We start from the raw sequence: 7,074 nt of genomic DNA, 5'->3' as shown, positions 1-7,074 counted from the left end.
AACTAGGCTAATTCTAAAGTTAGCCTACACATAATGACTGTGTTCAGATCATAGCCTAAATAGCATTCTTTGCATTAGCAGCTTGTATGCATGGAAGCCTGGAGATGCTAAACATGTTTATGTTACTTAACGGTCAATTACCGTGAAACTGGCAATTACTCAATCACAAAATACAGAGGGTGTAAATCAGAGATTACTTGCTATATACCAACTTTACCAAGCAAATGATAAATTGTGTCATCTTAGAAGTATATTAAGAAATGCCTTTGGTTTTTGTATTTGCAGGCCATCCGCTATGACAACCATGCCTGTACTGCCTGTGTCAGATGCTGAGGAATTAGGTGGAGTGTCCACTGGGGAAGCAACTAAAGTTTGCCCAAACAAAGAGATCTGGCACACGCCTTTTGAATCATGATGTCCGAGAACTTGAACTGTGAATTCCAGTTAATTTCCAATTAAATGTAGTTATATTTAATATATTATTTGATTTGTGAACTTTTTTTGGTAAAAGGTACTCAGACATTGTAGTATTGGTATGGTACTCAACTTTGATGTTTGGGTATTTAAATCTACACCTATGTTTTCCAGTGAGGGCTATGGGCTGCAGGAATACCACAAGAACTCCCAGGCAGAACTACTAGCCAGAAAGGAAGCCATCCAAACCAACCTTAATCACCTGGACCACCCTGTCCTAGACAGTGATGTCGCCACAATGTGTGTGAAATTTGAAAGGTTTGCCCTATTTACAGTACAACTGCTTTTCCTCATCACTCTTTTTGGGGATGCCGGTTGTCACTTGGGGGACATTCAGACCAGTTTGTAAACATTTGTTTAGGTTCCATATGATTTCAATTACTTTCTGACTACACCGCTTTTGATTTTAACAAAACATTTCATACATCCTTTCCCATGGTGGAAGTGGTCAGAAAGTTACTTTTTGGAAAATATTCAGGAGATGGAGGTGCTCAAAGTTGACCCATTTTGCATACCCTACCATAAGAATATAAACAGTTGAGTTTGATGTCATTTAAAAGCTTACAAACTGTCACGACTTCTGCCGAAGTCGTTGCCTCTCCTTGTTCGGGCGGTGCTCGGCGTTCGACGGCACCGGTCTTCTAGCCATCATTGATCCATTTTCATTTTCCATTGGTTTTGTCTTGTCTTCCCACACACCTGTTTTCAATCCCATTCATTACCTGTTGTGTATTTAACCCTCTGTTTCCCCTCATGTCTTTGTCAGAGATTGTTTATTGTCAGTGTAGTGTTTTTGTTGTATAGGTGCGTGACGGGTCTTCGTACCCGGGTCTTCGTACCCGGGTCTTCGTACCCGGGTCTTCGTACCCGGGTCTTCGTACCCATGTTCTTTTTCCTGTTTAGTGTTATGGAGCATGTTACTATGACATTATTAAAAGACTCCATTTTACACTCCGTTTGACTCTCCTGCGCCTGACTTCCCTGCCACCTATACACATATGCCTGAGACAAACAGGGTTGTCAAACTATTCTTTGATTTAAAAAAAATAATAATAATAATGAAGCTTTAACTTAAATTACAGTGAGCTCCAAAAGTATTTGCAAAGTGACAATTTTGTTGTTATTTTGGCTCTGTAATACAGACATTTTGAATTGAAATGATACAATGGCTATGAAGGTGCATTCTGTTAGCTATAATTTGAGGGTATTTTTAATCCATATCGGGTAAACGTTTAGAAATTTCAGCATTTTTTTGTACATAGTCCTCCCATTTTAGAGGACCAAAAGTATTGGGACAAATTCACTTACGTGTATTAAAGTAGTAAAAACGAGAGGTACAGTCAGAAAGTGATTGAAATCATATGGTACGATCCTACTGTACAGGAGTGGGCAACATACGGCCCACGGAGGTTTGATGTTTTTGGGGGGGAAAAAACACTCAAATCAAATGTATTTTGTCATTTGCTTCATAAAAAAACAGGTGTAGACTAACAGAGAAACGCTTACTTACAGGCCCTTCCCAACAATGCAGAGAGAAATAATAAACAAGTACTAAATACACAATGAGTAACGATAACTTGGTTATATACACTGGGTATCAGTACCGAATCCATGTGCAGGGGTACGAGGTAGCTATGTACATATAGGTAGGGGTAAAGTGACTAGGCAACAGGATAGATTAACAGCAGCATATGTGATGAGTCAAATGAGCTAGTGCAAAAAGTGTCAATCCAGGTAGTCCGGGTAGCTATTTGGTTAACTATTTAGCTGTCTTATGGCTTAGGGGTAGAAGCTGTTCAGGGTCCTGTTGGTTCCAGACATGGTACATCAGTTCTGCTTGCCATGCGATAGCAGAGAGAACGGTCTATGACTTGGATGGCAGGAGTCTTTGTCAATTTTTAGGGCCTTCCTCTGACACCGCCTGGTATAGAGCTCCTGGATGGCAGGGAGCTTGGCTCCAGTGAAGTACTGGGCCATGCACACTACCCTCCGTTGTGCCTTGCAGATGCCAAGCAGTTGCCATACCAAGTGGTGATGCAGCCAGTCAAGATGCTCTCAATGGTACAGTTTTTGAAGTTGAGGAGGCCCATGCAAAATCCTTTTTAGCCTCCTGAGGGGGAAGAGGTATTGTCGTGCCTTCGTCACAAACTATGTTGGTGTGGGCGGACCATGTTAATTCCTTAGTGATGTGGACACCGAAGAACTTGAAGCTCTTGACCCGCTCCTCTACAGCCCCGTTGATGTGGATGGGGGTATGCTCGGCCAGCCATTTCCTGTAGTCCAGGATCAGCTCGTTTCTCTTGCTGACATTGAGAGAGGTTGTCCTGGCACCAAACTGCCAGGTCACTTAGTGCCTTGCAAAAATATTAATCCGCCTGTAACGGTTCTCTTTTGGTGAAGGAGAGTCGGACCAAAATGCGGCGTGTAGATTGCTATCCATGTTTAATCAACAAACGTAAAACACGAATCAATACAAAAACTACAAAAACAACAAACGTGGAAACGTAACGAAAACCGAAACAGCCCTATCTGGTGAAAACACAGAGACAGGAACAATCACCCACAAACACACAGTGAAACCCAGGCTACCTAAATATGGTTCCCAATCAGAGACAATGACAAACACCTGCCTCTGATTGAGAACCATATCAGGCCAGACATAGAAATAGACAAACTAGACATGAAACATAGAATACCCACTCAGCTCACACCCTGACCAACCAAAACATAGAAATATACAAAGTAAACTATGGTCAGGGTGTGACACCGCCTTACCAGAGTTTTTCCTATTTTGTTGCATTAGAATCTGTAATTTAAATGGATTTCTATTTGGATTTCATGTAATGGACATACACAAAATAGTCCAAATTGGTGAAGTGAAATGAAAATAATTACTTTTACTGAAGTGAAATAAAAAAACGGAAAAGTGGTGCATGCATATGTATTCACCCCCTTTGCTATGAAGCCCCTAATTAAGATCTGGTGCAGCCAATTACATTCAGAAGTCACATCATTAAATAAAGTTCACCTGTGTGCAATCTAAGTATCACATGATCTGTCACATGATCTCAGTATATATATATACACCTGTTCTGAAAGGCCACAGAGTCTGCAACACCACTAAGCAAGGGGCACCACCAAGCAAGCGGCACCATGAAGACCAAGGAGCTCTCCACAGGTCAGGGACAAAGTTGTGGAGAAGTATAGATCAGGGTTGGGTTATACAAAAATATCCGATACTTTGAACATGCCACCGAGCAGCATTAAATCCATTATTAAAACATGGAAATAATATGGCACCACAACAAACCTGCCAAGAGAGGGCTGCCCAACAAAACTCAAGGACCAGGCAGGGAGGGCATTAATTACAGAGGCAACAAAGAGACCAAAGATAACCCTGAAGGAGCTGCAAATCTCCACAGCGGAGATTGGAGTATCTGTCCATAGGACCACTTTAAGCCGTACACTCCACAGAGCTGGGCTTTACGGACGAGTGGACAGAAAAAAGACATTGCTTAAAGAAAAAAATAAGCAAACACGTTTGGTGTTCGCCAAAAGGCATGTGGGAGACTCCCCAAACATATGGAAGAAGACACTCTGGTCAGATGAAACTAAAATGTTGTTTTTTGGCCATCAAGGAAAACGCTATGTCTGGCACAAACCCATGCTATGGGGATGTTTTTCATCAGCAGGGACTGGGAAACTGGTCAGAATTGAAGGAATGATCGATGGCACTAAATCCAGGGAAATTCTTGAGGGAAACCTGTTTCAGTCTTCCAGAGATTTGAGACCGGGACGGAGGTTCACCTTCCAGCAGGACAATGTCCCTAATTGTGCCAAAGCAACACTCGAGTGGTTTAAATGTCTTGGACATTTAAATGTCTTGGAATGGCCTAGTCAAAGCCCAGACCTCAATCCAATTGAGAATCTGTGGTGTGACTTTTGCTGTACACCAGCGGAATCTGTGGTATGAAGATTGCTGTACACCAGCGGAACCCATCCAACTTGAAGTAGCTGAAGCAGTTTTGCTTTGAATAATGGGCAAAGATTCCAGTGGCTAGATGTGCCAAGCTTATAGAGACATACCCCAAGAGACTTGCAGCTGTAATTGCTGCAAAAGGTGGCTCTACAAAGTATTGACTTTGAGGGGGTGAATAGTTATGCACGCTCAAGTTTTCAGTTTTTTTTGTCTTATTTCTTGTTTGTTTCTCAATAAAAAATATTTTGCATCTTCAAAGTGTTGTGTATGTTGTGTAAATCAAATGATATAACCCCCCCCAAAAAAAATCTATTTTAATTCCAGGTTGTAAGGCAACAAAATAGGAAAAATGCCAAGGGGGTGAATACTTTCGCAAGCCACTGTACCTCCTCCCTAGAACCTGTCTCATCGTCGTCAGGCCTACCACAAACTTAATGATGGTGTTGGAGTCGTGTGTGGCCACGCATTCGAGAGGGAAACCGGGAGTAAAAGAGGGGACTAAGCACGCACCCATGTTGAGGGTCAGTGTGGCGGATGTGTTGTCTACCCTCCACGATCCAGTTGCTTAGGGAAGTGTTTAGTCCAAGGGTCCTGAGCTTAGTGATGAGCTTGGAGGGCACTATGCTGTTTAATGCTGAGCTGTAGTCAATGAATAGCATTATCACATAGGTGCAATTACAGCTGCCCAGGTGGGAGAGGGCATTGTGGAGTGCAATTGAGTTTGCATCATCTGTGGATCTGTTGGGGCAGTATGTAATTTGGAGTGGGTTCAGGGTGTCTGGGATGGTTGTGTTGATGTGAGCCATGACCAGCCTTTCAAAGCATTGCATGGCTACAGATGTGAGTGCTTACATGGCGATAGTCATTTTCGACAGGTTACCTTGGCATTCTTGGGCACAGGGACTATGGTGGACTGGTTGAAACATGTAGGTATTACAGACTGGGTCAGGGAAAGGTTGAAAATGTCAGTGAAGACACTTGCCAGCTTGTCAGCGCATGCTCTGAATACGTGTCCTGGTAATCTGTCTGGCCCCGCTGCCTTTTGAATATTAACCTGTTTAAAGGTCTTGGCTACGGAGAGCGAGATTAGTCTTCCATAACAGATGGTGCTCTCATGCATGGTTCAGTGTTGCTTGCCTCGAAGTGAGCATAGTAGACATTTAGCTCTAGCTCGTCTGGTAGGATAGTGTCACTGGGCAGATCGCGGCTGGATTTCCCTTTATAATCTGTGATAGTTTGCAAGCCCTGACACATCCCACTCGCGCCAGAGCCGGCGTAGTAGGATTCGTTCTTAGTCCTGTATTGACACTGGCTCATCGGAGGTCGTAGAGGGATTTCTTATAAGTGTATGGATTAGTGTCCCGCTCCTTGAAAGCAGCAGCTCTAGCCTTTAGCTCAGTGCAGATTAGAGCCCTGCACGGGCATGATTTTTAAGCCCAAGCCTTACCCATGCCTGCGATGTTCAGGCCGTACCCTACCCAATTGCTTCTGCCAAATTCAAGGCCCGGCCCTGCCCTGCCCGAAACCCGAAATCAGATAACTTCCTCCGTTAGTAAATCCATTAGTTGCTCCTCAATGTCCATGTCTGTCATTTGCACCCTGCATGCACTCTGCTCATGGCGGTTCTGAGTCTGTGTAGCCATAGCAATGGCTACGCTTTGGTTTCGCTGCCAAATGAAGAGATATGAGAGAGCAGTTAGCTGTCAGCTGCTTTATCACTCTAAACTACAACAAAACTCAATACACATTTATTTTCTGCGAAATAATCTCTCCTGTGTTATATTTGACAAGGTTGAAGCACTTCTGACACCATGTAATGGTGTTAGATATGACTGCACTGCACAGCAGAGCATGAGCAAATGGCTCAGCTTCAAAATGTTAATGATCAGTTTAGTGATACCTGAGCCCTGCCCGTACCCTAGTTATTGATGAAGAAAACAGGACCCTACCCGGCCCTAACCTGATTTAAAATGTCAGGGCTCGTCGGGCTTGGGTCGGGTAGCTCTAGTGCGGATGTTACCTGTAATCCATGGCTTCTGGTTGGGATATGTACATATGATCACTGTGGGGATGCCCTCGTCGATGCATTTATTAATGAAGCCGTTGACTGATTTGGTAAACTCCTCAATGTTATCGGATGAATCCCGGAACATATTCCAGTCTGTGTTAGCAAAACATTCCTGTAGATTACCATCCACTTCATCTGTTAAACACGTTTTTGGTTACTACACGATTCCATATGTGTTATTTCATAGTTCTGATGTCTTCACTATTATTCTACATTGTAGAAAATAGTAAAAATAAATAAAAACCCTGGAATGAGTAGGTGTGTACAAACTTTCGACTGGTACTTTGTGACGTTGACTGTAAATATGACATATTGTACATTATGATTGTACATATTACTATGACTGTACATATTATGACAGTAGTGTGATGTTTGTGTGTTAGGGGGGAGTACCCTGGTGAGTTTAGCCCTAAGATGTTCCCGGTAGAGTGGAGCCGCAAGAAGAAACTGGCGCAACCACGATATGAGATGGTAAGTTGACTACTTTATATTAGCCATGGTTGGGATACCATGCTGCCACCACCATGCTGACATTCCAAATATATTTTCAATA

Source organism: Oncorhynchus tshawytscha, linkage group LG06 (assembly GCF_018296145.1).
Source record: "Oncorhynchus tshawytscha isolate Ot180627B linkage group LG06, Otsh_v2.0, whole genome shotgun sequence".
Classification (NCBI taxonomy): Eukaryota; Metazoa; Chordata; class Actinopteri; order Salmoniformes; family Salmonidae; genus Oncorhynchus; species Oncorhynchus tshawytscha.
The sequence above is the reverse complement of the archived record's forward strand: the minus strand, read 5'-3'. Positions refer to the sequence as shown.